Source organism: Carettochelys insculpta, chromosome 13, assembly GCF_033958435.1.
Source record: "Carettochelys insculpta isolate YL-2023 chromosome 13, ASM3395843v1, whole genome shotgun sequence".
NCBI classification, from domain to species: domain Eukaryota; kingdom Metazoa; phylum Chordata; order Testudines; family Carettochelyidae; genus Carettochelys; species Carettochelys insculpta.
In genome coordinates this window covers 23,472,997-23,491,802 of record NC_134149.1, presented here as the reverse complement: position 1 = coordinate 23,491,802, position 18,806 = coordinate 23,472,997, and the positions used below count along the sequence as shown (strand labels likewise).

Sequence of the window (18,806 nt, the reverse complement as noted above, 5' to 3'; positions counted from 1 at the left end):
GCTTTTCAGCTCCATATATAAAACTGTTACTAGGGACTCCACAAAATCCTTTCAGGTTTAAAAGGTTTCCATAGCCAAATAAGATTGGGAAACACTGATCTATGTGCCCATTCCACTGATGGTGATTCCCAAGCAGCTACCATATTTAGGAAGTAGAAGCGTGGAGTAGTTAACAAAATAATGATTGAAATGGAGTGTTGGATTGAGAAGCTTTTGTTAAAGATACAATATTAAGTGAACATGTGAATTCACACGCAAGCAGCTACTTTACAAGTGTCAAAGTTTCTTAGTGATGCTGCTGATGCAACTTGCGCTGTTGGTGGAAAGACCCTGATTGTGGCTTGTGTCTCTACCTAGGCCACCTCATCACATTTTTATACAATCAGAAATCCCTTTACACTGTCTCTGGACTGAAACTGCAGAGCCCTTCATTGTTCCCTCAGTGAAGACAAACAAGTTTGCCAGTGTTCTATACAGTTTAATTCTATTTAGGTAGGAGGCTCTCCTCACATATAGGCTGTGTCTACACTACAAAAATAACTTCGAAGTTGCTTATTTTGAAACAACTTTGAAGTAAGCAACTTCAACATTGAGTGTCTACACACACCCTACTCTGAAGTTAACTTCGAAGTAAGGGAAAATGCGTATAGACGCTCTGCTGGCTACTCTGAAGTAGTGCCTAACTTTGAAGTTAACTTCAAAGTTAGTTCCTAGTGTAGACACACCCATAATATATGCAAGATTTCCTCAGATTTGGACGCATAACATTTCTGAAAGAATCCTGATGGGTATATTGGTTGATTGAGATGGAAGCTTGTGACTACTTCAGGAATTTAGGATGTGTTTTCATTAACACTTTTTCTGGGTAGAATAGTGTATATGGAGAGTAATTCAGAAAACACTTGAACCTTTCCTACACTGCTGGTTAAAGTTATCACTATCAAAAATTCCACTTTTACTGACAGTTGTAATAGAGAAGAGGTGACCAGGGACTTGAAGATAAGTCCCATGAATGCTGTGAGCTCAAGATTTCAAGTCCCCTTGGTTCTTTGATAGGTGGGTACACTCTATTCAGGACTCTCAAGAACTTTACCATGGTCATGTGATCCTGAATCAGTATGTGACAAGCTGAGTTCACCACTTACATGTGCCAGGATCAAGCCAAGAGACAGATTCTTTATCTTGAGTCTGAGTAAACTGAGAATCTGTGAAATTGAAGGATAATGTTGAATCAATGATTTCCACAGGCTCCAATGAGAGAATTTTTTCCATTTTGACAGGTGAGTTTGTCTTGTCCTTTCTACTGCTTACCATAACTTCCATAAGGAAGGAGGAGCAGGCCTGCTCTACTGATGCGAGGTTCAGGTGCAGAACCTGTACCTGGTTCTCAGACGGAAGGTGTGGAAACAGAGATAAGGTCTTGGACTAATATTCTGAGAGTCTGGATTTGTAAACCAGAATTGCCTGGGCCATGCTGGAACTATAAAGATTGGGTACTGATAGCTGAAAATACTCTTATCTTTACCATATGAGGCACATGCACACCCTCAATGGAATGGCATACATGCAATATGTTAGTGCACTACAGAAATCACACACCCCATTTGTGTATTACCACAACACATAGCCATTTGCTGAGTTCCCTTCAGTCACTTTCTACAAGGGTTTACCATCATATAAATTTCACAGCAGGAAAGAATAGAGAGAAACTGGACATAGGGGTGCATTTGCACCTTTGCACTCCCCTGCATATAGGCCTGCAATCTGTTCAGCCTGTCAGTTTCCCATGTTGATCAGATACTAGCAATCGTCTTTGTGGCCTGAGAACTTTTTGCAGAGCTTCTTGATTCAGGCCTACTCCTACCACTTTCTAAATCAGCTTTGTCCAGTTAGCTATACATCCATTAAAATTTGGACTCATTATTTTCTCAAGCACATAGATTGTTGAGGATACAAAGTTACCTTTATGCTTTGATTAATAGCCATCTTTCAAAAGCTTATTCAGATTCAGGTTGGATCCCTGCTTCGGTGCCTTTGGAACCTAAGTGGAGGCCACCAGGGCCAGAAAAGCCACCTCCTGTGAGCACATACAGCTGGAGCCTGACTTGCAGCCCTCCGCTGCTCATAAGAGACGGTTCCTGGCTCTCGTCTGCCCTCCACTCACAGAAAACAGAACACTGACCAGCAGTGCTCCACTGGTCAGTTTCCTGGCTCCTCCAAGTTACCTGAAATTTGACTTATGTGGGATTGAGCAAGAACGCAACCTCCGTGCAAGTCAGGGGTCTACTGTATAGGTCTGTTGCGTAGACCTGGCCTTAGAGGAGAAGTTGCAAGATCAAAGTTGGCTGGTTTTTATTTTTGGTCAGGAACATTAACACCACTTAAAGGAAATTTACATCTCTTTTATGTTCCTTTCTTCACTTCCTTTCATGCATCTTTCATCACTTTAGAATGGGAGCAGGGTTTAAAAGAAAGAAAATATTATCAAGGGAATGTATAAGTACTCCAAGTAATTGAATTATTTATCCAGAAGAGCATCTATCATGCACATTTGCATTCAGAAACTTTTTTAAAGCTGATTCCTTCTCCCTCCAGAGACAAAAATGTCTATTATGTAGCTTCTGTGGTCCAACCTCAAAATGCAATATGAGAATTAGTCCCCTAAAGAACAGGGATTGATTCTAAGTGTGCTGGCTAAAAATAAGTATTAGAATATTTCTTTAAAAAATTATTGCACATCCAACATAACTAGAATCAAAACCATTTCTGAAACTGTTAACTCTTGATTTTATCCTATTTATTTTTTCATATCCTAAAATGTGATATAAGAATTGTTCCACAGAACAAAATGCAACACCAGTAAAATTAGAAATCAATAATGTAAGTTCTGATTATCACTAACTATTATGGTATAAAATAAATCTATAACATGTATTTATGTAATTTTTAAAAAAAAAATCTTATTTTTAAATGGAAAATTGGTCTTTCCCTTTTTCACTGAAGCCCTAATAGGGCACTGGGCATTTAGGCTTGGCATATCCTTGATTGCAGTCTCATAAATCTTCCTGTGGCCTGCGCTTTGACAGAGAGTAGAGGTACAAGGTCCTAAAAAATTTGTCAACAAGCTTCATGAGAATTGTTACTATCCAGATCCCATTAACATTAAAGTCAATGGGACAGGATCCATTCCTTGGAAAATTATGCTAATAGAAAGTTGTCTTTAACAGAACTGAAGTAGCATCCACCATATTTGCTAAATTATAAATTATCAATTTAATTATAATTTTATTAATAATTAGATTAATTTTATAATTCTTATGTCATGAATGAATGCCTGTAAAGAATAACAGGGCTCCCTGCATGAGGTGGTCAAGGTAAGCCAACGGGAGAAAGAGAAACTCTTTCAAGCTGTTAACTCACTTCTTCAGATGCTGGTCCTGGAAATCTGCAAGGCCAGGTATAAATAGGCCAGAGCAAGGCTGGGGATAACGAGGTTAGCTCAGTCAGGCAGGCTGAGTTGTATTGTCATCAGTAGATCTGGAGGTGTGAACTCCAAGAGAGGGGAAGCTGCTTTTGTACAATCCAGATCTACTGATGACAATACAACTCAGCCTGCCTGCCTGAGCTAACCTCGTTATCCCCAGCCTTGCTCTGGCCTATTTATACCTGGCCTTGCAGATTTCCAGGACCAGCATCTGAAGAAGTGAGTTAACTCACGAAAGCTCATGCTCTAAACTTTTCTGTTAGTCTATAAGGTGCCACAGGACCCTTCGTTGCTGCTACAGATCCAGACTAACACGGCTACCCCTCTGATACTCTTTCAAACTGAGAACAATACAGTCTTTATCCGCATTTGCACCCTGACTGAATAGACCTTGTCAGCTCTGGCCCTCCCTCTTACTGAGATCCCCTCTCTTTAAATACGCCTCTGAACGCCCCTCCCCCACTCATGCATCTGACAAAGTGGGTCTTTGCCCACGAAAGCTTATGCTCCAAAATATCTGTTAGTCTATAAGGTGTCACAGGACTTCTTGTTAGTCTTTATCTTTGTGGCTGCAGAGAAGACAAAAGTGATTGCTCCTAAACAGCTGGAATGTATCCAGTAAATATCCTGGCCATCCCTTAATCAGCCATAGATCTGTAAGTAGAAGGTAGGCAGAAACAATAGGTTATGGTTATTTTGAAATTGGTGTGGACATTTTCTTTTTCAGTTGCTCTGGTTAATGATTTGATTCAGCTGTACTCTAACTTCTAAACTGAATCCCAGGGAATTATTCTCTGTGCTGCAAAAAGTATATATGAGTTATTTTCCCTCATTTTATGAATCAATTACTTTTTTAAGGCAATGTTTGATAGCTGTGTCCTGAGAATACTCTGTGTATGTTCATTCCTTAGACTGAAAGGTCAGCTATCAGATTACAGCTCTTTGTCTCTAAACTCTCCGCTGAGGGATGGTTAAAAGTGTGGGATAATCCACAGGGAGACATCCCAATTGTGTCTTCCTGGGTGAAAGGTTGGGTATTTTTCACTTGGGTGGTGGCAGCCACCTTCCAGGTTCAGGGGATCCATGACCCTGGAGAGTTTTTTTAAGCAGAGCACTGCAGGCAAGGTATTATTAAGGTTCGCATTCGGAGAGTGGGAGAGGAGAGACAACCCTGCCATCTTACAAGAAAAGCCACTTTTGAAATGAAGCTGACAAATATGTATCCAAACAAGGAATTTTTATTTTTTTGTATGGGACAGTTGAAGAGTGCCTGTCACCATAGTTTCTGAACACTGCTACTTTCAATAAGAGGTATCAGATTACATGTAACTTCATTTACAGCACAACCCTCTCCACTGAAATGCAGATACCTCTGTGGAAGAATCCAGGACCAGCCTTCCAGCACCAGAAATGCAAAACCACTGTAAGAAAGTAGTGCAGAATAATTTACTGGAATCATTCTGGGCCACAAAGCGTCAAACAATATTCAGAGTCATGTGGAAACTTTCCTTTTAGGGAAGTCTTGCATGGGCAACCCAGGGTATCTAGCTCTCTGAGAATGAAAGGTTATCAGTCGAATTGGAACTCTTGAAGGTAAAGAGCCCATGTGTACACTCTGGCTCAGAAGGTCCCTCTACAGGATGGTCTTGATAGCCCAGTTTAGAAGCAGATCTTGGTCATTAGGAAAACTTGAAGGCAGGTTTCCCTATCCTTCCTAACTTAGGAACTAAAAGACTTACAAATCACACATTTATTGGGAATATGGAATTATTCTAGACAGAAGGGGCACTCTGAGCATCCAACTGAAGCTAGGAGAGCTCCCTTGAATGAGAGAGAGTGTTTAAACATCTGTGAACCAAGTAATGCTATAGCACATAAGAACTAAAGGTTGCAACAGGCAACTGACTTACTAAAAAACATTGCTACAACTGTAGAAGTAAGGCTAGTTAGTAAGGTTATCAAGAAATGGTTTTACTCCCCCCAAGTCTAACACCAGGTTCATGCTGAAAAATTAAGTCAACTCAGCTATATTGCTCAGGGGAGTAAAAAAAACCATATCCCTGTGTGATGTAATTATAATAAACTAACCCTCTATGTGGTCAGTGCTAGTTTAAGAGAATACTTACTGTAATCTAGTTAGTTCCTCATGAAGAAGTGGATTAATTACTGACAGGAGAGCCCCTCCTACTGCTGTAATGATTGTCTACATTGAAGTGCTACTGCGTCAGTATAGCATTTTAAGTGCAGACCAGCCCTAAAAACTTAGGTTCAAACGGAATTCTAAATATTAATATGTTGGGATCAGGAAGGAGGCTCGCTGTAAACAGATGCATAGGAACACACAGAAACACCACGTGTCCCATAGGCAGGACAGTCTGCCTCTCACAGCAAGAGATGTGGGGTTGCCTTGTCTAAGGGGAATTTACAGATATCTGCAAGGAAAGATTAAAGTCTGGTCTACGCTAGGAAATAAAGTCGAATTCAAGGCTCTATGGCCGATGTTATAAACTGTCCCTCTACACCCCAGTGCTCAATAAGTCGATTCTAAGTGCCTGGAACACCAACTTCTGTACTGCTGACTTCCTAACAAAGCTACTCAAAAAATCAAATTTGCAATGTCAAGCTAAAACAGTGTAGATTAACCAGGGTTAAAACTGATTTTATTAGCCCTGGAAACTGTTCCACAATGCCACCCGAGGTGTCCTTTCAAGTCATTGTGCCAGGTGAGCAGGAAGTAGGCAACAAAGCCCAGCATTTTGGATTAATTTCTTTATGATCAACGTGGTGATCACATGCAGCTACTTTAGAGAACTCCAGCATGGAGCCATCAGGAGAGCCAACGACACTTCCTGTCGTGGGCTATACCCCACCCCAACTCAGCATGTGGCAGCTTGGATGTGGGGGTCATGCTTGTATGAGAGGCTGAGAAACTTCTTTTCTGCATATCACATTTGTGCGGGGACAGCCCCCCCTCCCTTACAGGTGCCATGCATTCGGATCTACTCACCACCCAACCACACCATGTGGCTAGCCCCCGACCCAATAAAAACATGTTCCTGCTGTGCAGTGTGGTCCATGCTTCCAGATAGCAACATGTCCTGGCTTGCGCATGGTGAAGGCTCCAAAGGTGGGAAAGATTTGCGGGCTGGCTATTGCCAGGGGGGACGTCTCTCCCCACAGCAAAATTTTGGGGGACTGGATGGCTGTCACTGTGAGCAGTCTCACCTCACAGCAAAGTTTTTTGGGGTCTGGATGGCTATTGATAGGGGGCCATAGAACTTGGTGCCTGAACCATGCTAATAGGAGCCTTTTGACACCTTGGCTCCATAGGATTGGTGGGCCGGCCCTGGCCAATGCGGAATTGTGGCCTGGCCCTGCCACCCCCAGCTTCCCAAAGCATGTGGCTCAGGGGAGCCGCAGTCTCTGTCACATACTGTTTGCTGAACACATGGTCAGAGATAATTGTAGCCTGAGCACCTTTGCCAATCTGCTTGGCTACTGTACCCATTGGTGTTCTTTCACCAGGGGACTAGTGATTTTGTAGCAGGGGAGGGAGACGAACCACTAGAAAGTGAGGCACTCTGTCTTTCCTTTTCTTTGTCTTCCGAGTGATGCTAACCACTGGTCACCAATGCGCTCTGGGATTCACCACTTTTCCTAATTTCCTTCTGAAAATTGGCCATTTAGCTTCAAAGGACTGAGGAATGAGAGCAATGCACTCTGGGAATATGAAAATTCATACGAAAAATAACATGTGCGGTCATGGCACATTTGATTAAAAAGTCCATGATTCAGACAACCCAAACAATCTTTCATTGGGGAAAGAGACTTCTGAAAAATGACCGTTTTTTTTGAGGGATATACAGCATGGGAAGATGACATCACATTTCCACAACCAGTCACAGGGAATTTTTTCCATAATGCAGCAGCGAATAAGCCCAGAATCCAACGAGGCTCAGGCAATTGTTGCAACAGTTGAACTTTGGCGATTAGTGGGGACACACAAAGTCAAGTTTGTGGGCAGGTGTGGACACTCAACTTCTACTTTATAACATCCAGGGTTACAAATACAACTATGATAAATTCGACTTTATGTCATAGTGTAGACATCCCCTAAGGTATAGATAAGGAGAAGTAAGCATGTAGGACTCTGAGTAGTGCTGTGTCTGTGTTACCGCAAATACAGATTGTCACAGGTGTGAAGCCCATTTGGGCCTGCTTATAGTAACATGGTTTGGAAACAGGGGCTGCAGCCCAGAGATCCAGTCTAAAGTGGCTGGAGTACCACAAGGTTCCACTCCAAGTAAGGTGCAGAAAGCCAGGTCTGTAATCTGAAGGGTGCAACCATTAGGGAGAAAAAGTTCTAAGGCATGTTATGCCCTGCAACCATTATAATAAGAGAAAATATATAAAGAACAAAAAGGTCTGCACTCATCTACCTTACTTCCTAGACAGGGCTATATAGAACCATAGAACACTAGAACTGGAAGGGAAATATCTTACTTCACATCTGAAACCTCTGGGGGACCTGGGTTTCAGTCTGTTCCCCAAAAGTAATTATCTCAGACAGTTCCTTTTTTATCTAGCCAGTTCAGCTAGTCCAGAACCTGTTTGGTGGGGCTCACAGGAAGTCACACTCTTCCAGAAATGCTCCCCCCTCGAGGTCTCATAGTCCAAAGTGTTTGTTGAGGGAAGTCATATCTTGCATCGTTTTTGCATTCTTGCTCATTTTTCCAAAATTTTGTTATTAAACTAAACCAATACATTCACTATAAACCTTTTACAACAAACATAAAAATATATCTTACTTAAAAATTACTATAAAGCAACTGCAAATCAGTCTCATGAAGTTTCAAAATATTTTTCATAACCTTTAGCTTCCTTATTCCTTGGAAGTGTAAATTACAATCTTTCTTTAAAAAAAACAAAAAAAAAAAACACTTTCCTCCCTCCATTATATGCCAATAGTGATGCACTGTTGTAGAGTTCCACATGAACAGGAATCTAGCATTTTAGAATAGATTTAAAGCATGTCTTGATATAATAGCTACATATTTAAATAATCACTTGAACTTTGCAAACTTAGAAAAGAAAAAATAAAAAGGAGGCAATTTTGAGCCAATCAATCTAGAAATGAGGGTTTGGTTTGGATTATTAAACGATAAATAATAATCACATCCCAACCATGATAAACTATCATAGAAACTTACTCCAATTTTGTACATCTCTCATACACAAAGTTCCATGCCAAACACAGTAGTATTTTGGTGTCTTGTTAGTTAGCATCTTAGAAACACAAGCTTGTTGTTCAGTAATACATACCCAAGGCATATGCCGAACTTTCTGTGTAGACTGTTATTTCATTACGGAAACGCCTTAGGTTCTGAGAAGTTTGTTTCCTCTGGTATAGTTACAATAAACTACCCTGTCAAGTATATAACATCTACTTCCCAGTATACAGTATGGGTGCCACTGTCCTCTGTAAGCTGTATGTTTGTGAAGCCACACAGGAGAGAGTCAAACACTGCCCAGCTGATTAGTTTTTGTTTCTGCTAATGGTGCACATTGATACATGCATGAGTGCACATAAAATTTATTCCACACAGAGATGGAAAACATAAGCAGGAACACTGATTGGTAGTATTAACGAATATACTACCTGGGATAGGAGTTTCTCTCAGTCTATCCAGACCTGAGGTAAAGGAAACAAACCCCTCCCCTGAAAGATCAAAGAGAGATGTTATCAATGAGTCTTATCAGCTGATGTAAATCAGTGTAAATCCACAAACAACAACAGAAATTTACCTATTAATGCCAGCTAAAGATATGGCCCAATATCTTAGCGAAGTACAACTACATAAGTTATATGGCCCAAAGTCAGAAGCAGTAGAATAGTACAGGTCCAAGTTTTAAATTTGTTTCAACCCATCCTCTCCCCCAATATTTTTTAGAATAATATTTTTCATCTTTACTTGATTATGTAATTGAAATGTCACAATTCTTTGCTATTTAATTTGCCTCTCTATTCATGCCTACATTTTGGATCCCTGGAGTATAACACTAATCCTTTCACCATTGTGAAACGGGGCATAAACAAGTAGGCAGATGTTCATAAGCCTGGGAGCAATCTTCAAAGTTTTGAAGTGGAAGGAGAACATACAAGTTAAAAATCATTAATCCACCAGATAGAGAAATGTCATTTAAACAAGTATTTTAAGTAATTTGTTTAAAACAAATATCAGAGGCTTAACCTAATTAAAATTCTATGAGAAACATACAATATTTTAAACCAGAAGAAAGTGCATCCATTCCCCTAACCCTAATTATAGGCCATGTCTATACTACAACTACGAGTGCACTTCCCGAGATGGGCACAAGACATGTACTAGCTCTGCTCGAGTGAGACCACTAAAAATAATAGTTTGGCCACAGTGGCAGCTCACCAGACCCACCTGTGTATACACCCAGAGGCTGGTAAGGATTACACTCTAGCAGCTAATTTTAACTGGCACCAGTGTCACTGGTGCAACACTGTTATTTTTAGCATGCTAAAAATAGCAGTGCTAGTGTACATCTACCTGTCTGTGCTGCAAGGCAACCTGCCAGCTGCAGTGGCTTCTATTAAAAGCAATGGAACAAAAACTCAGCAATATAAAATGTATAGTAAGACATTGTAAAAATAAGATTTCTGAATAAATAGAGCACTTTCCTTGTTTGTTAGCTCTCTGTCTGCTATTACTATCTTCTAAAGTGAGCAACCCAAAAACAAAAGTTTCTTTATTCACAAATCCTAGGCTTACAAATACAGTCAGTCAATGTAAGGATGATGTTTTACAGAACATATATAGAACTATAAGCAACTGGATTTACTCAAAAATTAAAGCCAGATTTAAAACAGTAATGAAATACCTGTAAGAATTAAAATGCTACCACTTCTTACTTTAACATTTAGGACTTTTTTTTTTTTAAATAATGAAAATGCCAACTGACCTGCACACATCAAGTCCGTTCTCCAAAGATACTTGTTTTTTAGTTTAATAAAACTATCCATATGAAAATGTCATTGCACTTTGTCTCCCTCTCATACAAACACAAGCTGTGCTCTCCTATCTTTAATAGTCATACCTCCCTGATTCCACAATATCCTTAACTTTATGCTTTTTAATACCAACATATCTAACCTACCCTAAATAAATCTCTCACATTTCTCTAGAAACTAGATATTATTTTAAGTAACTAAACCAATATATTGAAAACAGAAAACTACATTAGCCTAAATTCAAAACTGATTTAAAGATACATCAAGTAGACAGACTACTTTAAAAGCAAATATTTTGTTACTGCCTCAAGCATACTCACTTCTGTTGTGCCTCTAAAGAAAGCAACTCAGTTATAATCCATGTTGGGAAACTGTATTGTATATTCACAAGAATTGCCTTCTGCCAGACTACATGTGCCAGTGTTTCCTAGTCTTCGGCCACTAGTGGATGTGTTATGAAATCTCGCTCTATTGAAACACGCCTACTTCTGTGACTCACCCAGGGGATTCTTGCCTGCCTTTTTTTTTTTTTTAATGTCAACTCTTGGTTGAAAATTTTAACTAAGGAAATTCAGCTGTGTCATTCCTCTTGCATGGCAACAGAAAATGAACCGTCTGTGACCTCATGATCACTATCTGAATGAATAATTATGAAATAATAATTAAAAATTTATTTAAAATTAGCTCCAGTAAACTTCTAGATCACTTAAAACTAAATCTCAACATTACAGAATTTCTCTCCCCTTGATAAGCAGGGCCTATGAAGCCACAGCCATGAAAAATGCTCCAGAATTCATGAAAATGTGTGTGCTTTGACCTTATTTTGATTTAATGGGAGAAACCAGAATTTCTCAAATTGGGGGTTCTAACGCATCAGGAAACTACAAAAGGGCCACTGTGTTGTTTTGGAGAGGTCCTGCTACCCTTGCTATCCTTACTTCTGTGCTGACTTCAGAGCTGGACAGCTCAAGGATGATGGTTGTTAGCTGGGCACCATACTTTGAAGGCAATGCCCCACCAGCAATACTGCAGAAGTAAGGGAAGCAATACCATACCCATGCCATCCTTTCTTCTATTCAGCTGCAGGTATTGGCTCTGCCTTCAAAGCTGGGTTCCTGGCCAGCAGCTACCACTCATCAGCTGCCCAGCTCCGAAGGCAGTGCTGCCATCAGCAGCAGTGCAGAAGTAAGGGTTGAAGTTTTTCAGCTCTCCCGACAATAACCATGTGACTAGTGTTCCCTGCAAGCGATGCACTTCTGCGGCCACTCAGGAAAGGCATGAGCAGAGAACCACAGCTAGGCTTTCTTCGTTTTCACTGGTGGTGCATACTCTCACATGCCTTGGTGCACATGAAAAATTATCCCACACATGGATGGAAAAAATCCACACATGAATGGAAAATATTAGAGGAATATTTCACGTGACTCTTCCCCACACAACTCCTTTTTGAGTAAGGACTCTTATAATTACACCACCACAAAATTTCCAATTTAAATAGCTGAAATCATGAAATGTATGATTTTTTAAAAAGTCCCAGGACTATGAAATTGATCAAAATGAACTGTGAATATGGTAGAGCCCATTTGGTAAGCCGTGTACTTAGAGACAGAGTATATCTGTTCCCCACTAGCCTTCATCCTCAGTTTCTATCAGGTCATAAGCAGCAGCAGTGAAACCTGTCACATATCTTCTGTCTCTCTTGGAATAATTGTTACAAGCTGACTTATTCAAGCACTGGACAACTCATGAAGGCTGTGTACAAAGGTATTCTTCCACTTTCTTAGCCCACAAAACAGTTGCAGAACACTTGAGCTTAATGGCACTGGACAACTCTCATTGCACAAATTCCCACTACTGTCACACGATTACAAGATCTCTGTGGCAGCAGATCTGCTAGTTTTTCTTCTGCCATATCTGCCCACAACCACACAGTGAAACCCTAAGGAGTGCAACACTGCCTATGCAGATACCTCATGTTGCAATAACCTCCTCATCCCATCCAGCTGCTGGCCCCCCATATAACCTCACAACCTCTTGTCCCCTGACTACAGTGTGGGAAGAAAGGGGTTAAGCCCTAAGCACACATTATGCACCATGGCCCAGGAACTCTTACTACAGAGTCTTCAGCAAACCCAGCCAGAGAGGTGGCTCAGCTGGGAAGAGTGCCTTGGGGACACAGCACCCCCTCACTTCCTGGTGGGCAGGACACAGGGCCACGTCAGAATGTGAAGAAGGTGCTGGTGAGCCTATAGGGTCAGGTGGCAACAGGCTCGAAATAGACTCCTCCCCATCACTCCAAAGCTTAGCTGAGAGGTAGACACCATTTCCTGTGCCAGCATTGCCTGGGGCAGCGTTTCTCAAAGGGTGGTCCATAGCCCATTACTGGTCCTTGGGGAAAATAAAATACCGTCTCTTAGAAAATATACAAATTATAGTGCACAATGCTATTGATTTGGTATATTTCATATGTTCCCATTAAATTAAGGTAATAACAATAAGTTAGGCACTTAAAGTATTTTATATCAATATTTATATTATTCTGTACTATTATTATTGTGAATAAATAATACACAGTGAAATTGATTCATTTTTCCTTTTTTTTTTAATGTGTTTATATTTTTGGACTACAAAAAATGTACTGAAGAAAACCAGGTTCTAACTATATAAAGTTTGGGAAACCCTGGTCTGGGGCTTTGGCTCTTGGCCAACATCCTGGGCCAGAGGGTCTGGTGCTGTCCACAGATGCCAGCCCAGCCAGATGCAGTGGGGGAAGGAAGTAGCCTGCCAGCCATGTTTAGCTGAATGATCAGACCAGGTGATTGTTCTCTGTACAATGCTGGGAGCACAATGTGACTGTGCAGGGGGCAGGATATGGAAGAGCTGCTGGGCTGAGGGGGTGAAGAGGAGCAGCACAGGAGAGGGAGTGCACGGAAAGGGCCAAGAGGTGGGAAAATAACCGGCCACTGCCTTTCCCATGCTTACCAACCACTGCAGCTGGAGATGGAGCAGAGGATGTGTGAGGCCTGCGGGCCAAGAGCTGGTATATAGCAGGGACTACACTGACAGGCCAGAAGGGGGAGCAGCCAGCCCTGTAAACTGCAGCTTTGCCCAACCACCAGCCTTGCATATACACCCTGCCATCAGCCATTGGACCCACACCACTGGTGGCTGGGTAGCTGGTGAGGAAGGATCCAGCAAGCAGCAGGACCCACCAGTATTGATGGAAGGGGACAGACACAAAATACATAACAACTTGTCCATTTCTCTGAAAAAACATAGGGACACCTGCAGAAGGGCTTAAATACGGGACTGTCCTGTTAAAAACAGGACATCTACTCCCTCTACCTCCACGAACTATTTCACTTCATTGCTCAGTATAAATTTATGAATCAAAGATTTGAGAGAAGAGACTACAGTATAGCCAAAACAATTCACAGGAAGAGTGACATACAATTAAAAACATCAGCAGCCCAAACACATTGATTTCTGTGAAGAAAACAAATATATTCCAACACTAATGGAAACAGAAATTTACATTAAGTTGAAACTAATTTTTTTCATCTAGCATTATTTACAAATCTGATAAATTTAACATGCTTACTTCAGATGTGCTAAACTGGAAAAAAAATGCTTCCAGAAATCTTATCCATCTCCCTTATTTCAATAAAAAAGGGACAAGTACATCTCTGAAATGCAAAGCAACACTATTATTCCAGACCATATGGAAACAGCATCTTCTCACTAGAAGATACTGAAATTCTATAATTAATAAATGCTTTGTGATCCAACATGTGCTGCTACAAAAAAGGCTTTTACTTCCTTGTTTACTAGTATTTACTGTTAACATGAAGTTGTTTCATTTTTGCCAGATCTTATTTAATAGTTTAAATTAGACTTTATCAAAAAGAATACTTAGCATTTATGAGCACTTTTTGAATATTTACCTGAATAAGAGTTCTGAATAATTTCTGCTAATCTTTTTTAATCTGTCCTACAAAAAATTGAGCCATAACACTCAGTATCTCTCTTCAGAAACTACTGGCTTACTGCAAGTATGTCACTCTTGTCCTCTGCTTTCTACCCTGGTTTCCCACAGAATTTAGAATTAAGTTCAAGGTCTTAGCAGTGCTCAGGAAATCTAAAAGACCCTCTAAAGCTTCAGGATGAAGACCACACCCAATAACTATATTTCTCTGGCACAACGTAACTCTCACTATTTAGATAAAGCTTGTCTATGAAGGAGACAGAACTTTTTCCAGGGACCATCTAAGATAATTGAATGAACTCCCCCAGGAACTACAGGCTGTCACAAGCCTTTTCACTTTCTGTTCCAAGTGCTTCAAGGTCCATTTCTTTAACGTTACTTTCTCCAACACACATGCTATGTTTACACTAGCACAAAACTTCGAAATGGCCATGCAAATTTTGAAGATTACTAATGAGACACTCTGTGTGTTTTAAATAAATACACTTATTACTGTGGCTGTGTCTACACTAGCACAAAACTTTGAAATTGCCACACAAATGGCCATTTTCAAGATTACTAATGAGGTGCTGAAATGCATATTCAGTGCCTCATTAGCATGCCACCAGCCACGGCTCTTAGAAATTGCTGCTTTTTGTTGGCGCATGGCTCATCCAGAGGTCCTTTTCTGCTGATAGGAACAATGGGATTTCGAACTTGACGGGGTCCTTTCGAAAAGGATCTTGAGCTGCACGGCACGCTACTGAGGCACTGAATATGCATTTCAGCACCTCATTAGTAATCTTCGAAATGGCCATTTGCATGGCTATTTCAAAGTTTTGTGCTAGTGTAGACACAGACACAGTAACAAGTGTATCTATTTAACACACACACACGTGCGCGCACTTCTCCAAATGGGGAGAGGATTAAAGAAAGAACTTATGACATATGTAGTCAGACTGCTTAATGCACTAATAGAAGGTATTCAGATTCTATGATGATTAACACATTCAAAGAAACTTAACAGACTATCCAGGTACAAAAATGCATATATTTCCTTTAGAGAATGTCTACACATTGCTCTCTCTCTCTTCCCACTCTATACATCTTGGAGGGTGCTCTTTATTATATGTATTCCGATACCTCTCACAGTGTGCAAAGCACTACCTGAAAATTTCAGAAGAGACTGCCCCTGTCCCACAGATCTTACAATCTCAGGGCTCAATTCTCAAAACACCAAGCACATGACTAACTTCACATGAAATGTTTTCTCCTACAGTATTTGTACTTATTTTGGCTGGAAATAGTCATGGACTTCCACTGTATTCTTAAATCATGCAATTGCTTTTAAAATCCCTACCTTTTAGTCCTAATTTTTGTAGGCTGTAGTCAACTAATAATTAAAAGGAAAACTTGATGGGTTCTGAGGACTGAAAGTGTGATGTGGAGCCTTTCATGTTTAAATATTTTTTAATGTGAGCCATTATTTAGTTTGTAATGCCTGTTCAGTTGAGACTGAAAGAGATGAGTTTTTGATACTTATCCAGTTCGTAGTGACTACATACCCTCATCTTAAAATATACTATCACATTGGCTCCTGTGCTGGCAATCTCACCACATATGCTAAGAGATGGAAGGACCAAGGAAACTGAGGTACCTTTTAATCCGAAGAATGTATTTCCTTTCTCAACACAAAGTCAGAACAATAGCACAACAGGATGATCAGAGAGAAACTTGCATTACTACTGCCAGTGCTGCATCTCTTCAGTACCTTTTACAAACATTAAATGTATTTTAAACACAGAACAACATATATAATTAAAATGAAAGGGGGAAATCCTTTAGTTTTCACTTGAGACAGGTGTTATATATTGTATATCCTTGTCTATGGCCATCCTTCAGCAATTTGAAATTGTTTTGGAAAGACTATTTCTAAAAATATAGATTCTGTCTTGATAGATTTTCCTCAATATTATATTTTCATATACATTATTTGCCTGTCTTTTACAAGACAGTATTTGTCAAAATGACAGAATTCCCCTACTGTTCACTGGCATGAAAACACGCATGAATGGAAAGAACTGAACTTTGCTGATTATTTCATGCATTTCCTGCTTCCCATGTAATCTGTAAAATGAAAACTTAACAGTAAGAAACTGCCTCAAGTCTTGAACATTTTACTAAGGCCCTGTTACAGAAGTCTGCTAAAAAATCTTAATTGTTCTTCATCAGAGGTGTACTTTTAGTAATTTTATTTTGAGGACAAATATTTCAGAAAGGGCCACAATCAATAACTTTGGAATAGATTCTCTGCTCTGTTTGGCTTGCTTTGTGGCACTTGTGCTGCCCAGGGAGCAAAAAACATCTGTAAACTCACTGTTGAAATTCCAGTCATGCAGGATCGACATAACTGGCTTTTTTGCCTCCCTCCCTGAAGCCTCTGGAAGAAAGAGAAATATATTGTGGGCAGGAATGGAAAGTGTTCTCTGTCAATACCCAAGCAGCACATCATCCCAACAGGACTTCTGCCAGCTGTTACACATTAATCACTGTAACCTGCTGTCCAGCTGCTCAGGCTGCTGTAAACTGACTTTGAGCAAAGAATCAGAGAGCAGCAAAAAAAGCTCTTTGAGATGTGTTGTCCATACATATTTTATTCTTCTTTCAGTGGAGGTGTGTCCGATGTGCTTATGATCAGATCTTTTGGAGAGCAATGTCAGTTGTGGCCATGCATGAGCTCTGAGTGTCCTTATGCTCCCACATCAAGGTTGCAAAGAGTAAAATGGCGCAATCACCACTCACATGTAATCTACACTATGGCAGAAGATCAACTCACTCAGGGTCAGTCTTCTGGGGTTTGATTTTGCACACGTGAAAAGACACTCTCGGGGTCAAAGTTGTGAAAGGCAAGGAATAAGGAAGGCTGGAGGGAGAACCACCTTCCCCTTTACAGACAGACGTGGAAGACATGCAACTGGCATAGCTAAAATTACGTATCTGTGGTTGACTTCTATGTCTAGTGTAGACAGTCTCAGAGCGTCTGCCAACACAGATTCCAGATTTTATTATATGCTAGTAGTAGGGAACATATGCATGGACAACACAGGCTGAAGAATTCCAGTTACTACAAGATATGTAAAGAGAAGTTACTCACCGTAGTAACGGTGGTTCTTCGAGATGTGTCCCCGTGGGTGCTCCACCATAGGTGACGGCTTGGCCGGCGCCGCAGATCGGATCTTCCAAGCAGTTTCTGCCGGATCGCGCATGCGCCGGCGCGCGCCACTCCCTGGCGCGCTCCTGGCCATGTGCGCGATCCGGTCCCCGCCAGTTCCTCGACCAACCGCCTCGGTTGCCCCTGCAAAACACTAACAGAGATCCGAAGCGGGGAGGATGGGCGGGAAGTGGAGCACCCACGGGGACACATCTCGAAGAACCACCGTTACTACGGTGAGTAACTTCTCTTTCTTCTTCGAGTGTCCCCGTGGGTGCTCCACCATAGGTGACTACCCAGCAGTAACCCAGATAGGTGGTGGGTAATCGGATTATGTGCAGCTGGTCCCCGAGAGGACCGCTGCAGAGAGACGGGTATCCTCTTGGAATACCCTGTGAAGGGCGTAATGTTTGGCGAACGTGTCGTAGGATGACCAGGTCGCCGCTCTGCAAATGTCTTTCAATGCAACGCCCTTGAAAAAGGCTGTTGATGCTGCCACCGCCCTGGTGGAATGAGCCCTGGGAGTGGCCGACAAAGGAGTCTTTCTGAGCTCGTAGCACATTTTTATGCAGGATACAATGTGCTTTGAGATTCTCTGCGATGAGAGACCTTCTCCTTTAGATTTGGGAGCGAGGGAGACCAGGAGTCTATCCGTTTTTCGGAAGGACTTGGTCCTGTCTACGTAGAAGGCTAGCGCCCTCCTCACATCCAGGAGGTGTAGGCGCGCCTCTTCGCTGGAGTTATGAGGCTTTGGATAGAACGAGGGTAGAACAATAGGTTCATTGATGTGAAACTCGGAAGAAACTTTGGGAACAAAGGCTGGATGCAGCCGTATAGTTACCGCCTCTTTGGAAAAGACAGTGCAGGGTGGCGTTGCCATGACTGCCGCAAGCTCGCTCACCCGACGGGCTGACGTAATTGCAAGAAGAAAGGTCGTCTTTACTGTAAGGAGGCGAAGGGGAACCGTGGCCAAGGGCTCGAACGGTGGTCCCATGAGTGTGGTAAGCACCAGGTCCAAGCTCCACGAAGGTGGAATCGGTTTCCGAGGGGGGTATAGGTTTACCAACCCTTTGAGGAACCTGGTAACCATAGGGTGGGCGAACACCGT

The 18,806-nt window shown here is 41.4% G+C and overlaps 1 protein-coding gene across 5 annotated transcripts in view; it reads right to left on the bottom strand.

Annotated features, from left to right (window-relative positions):
- Window positions 1-18,806, bottom strand: part of ZC3H12B (zinc finger CCCH-type containing 12B) — an 89,561-nt gene that overhangs the window by 15,490 nt on the left and 55,265 nt on the right. The window lies entirely within an intron of this gene.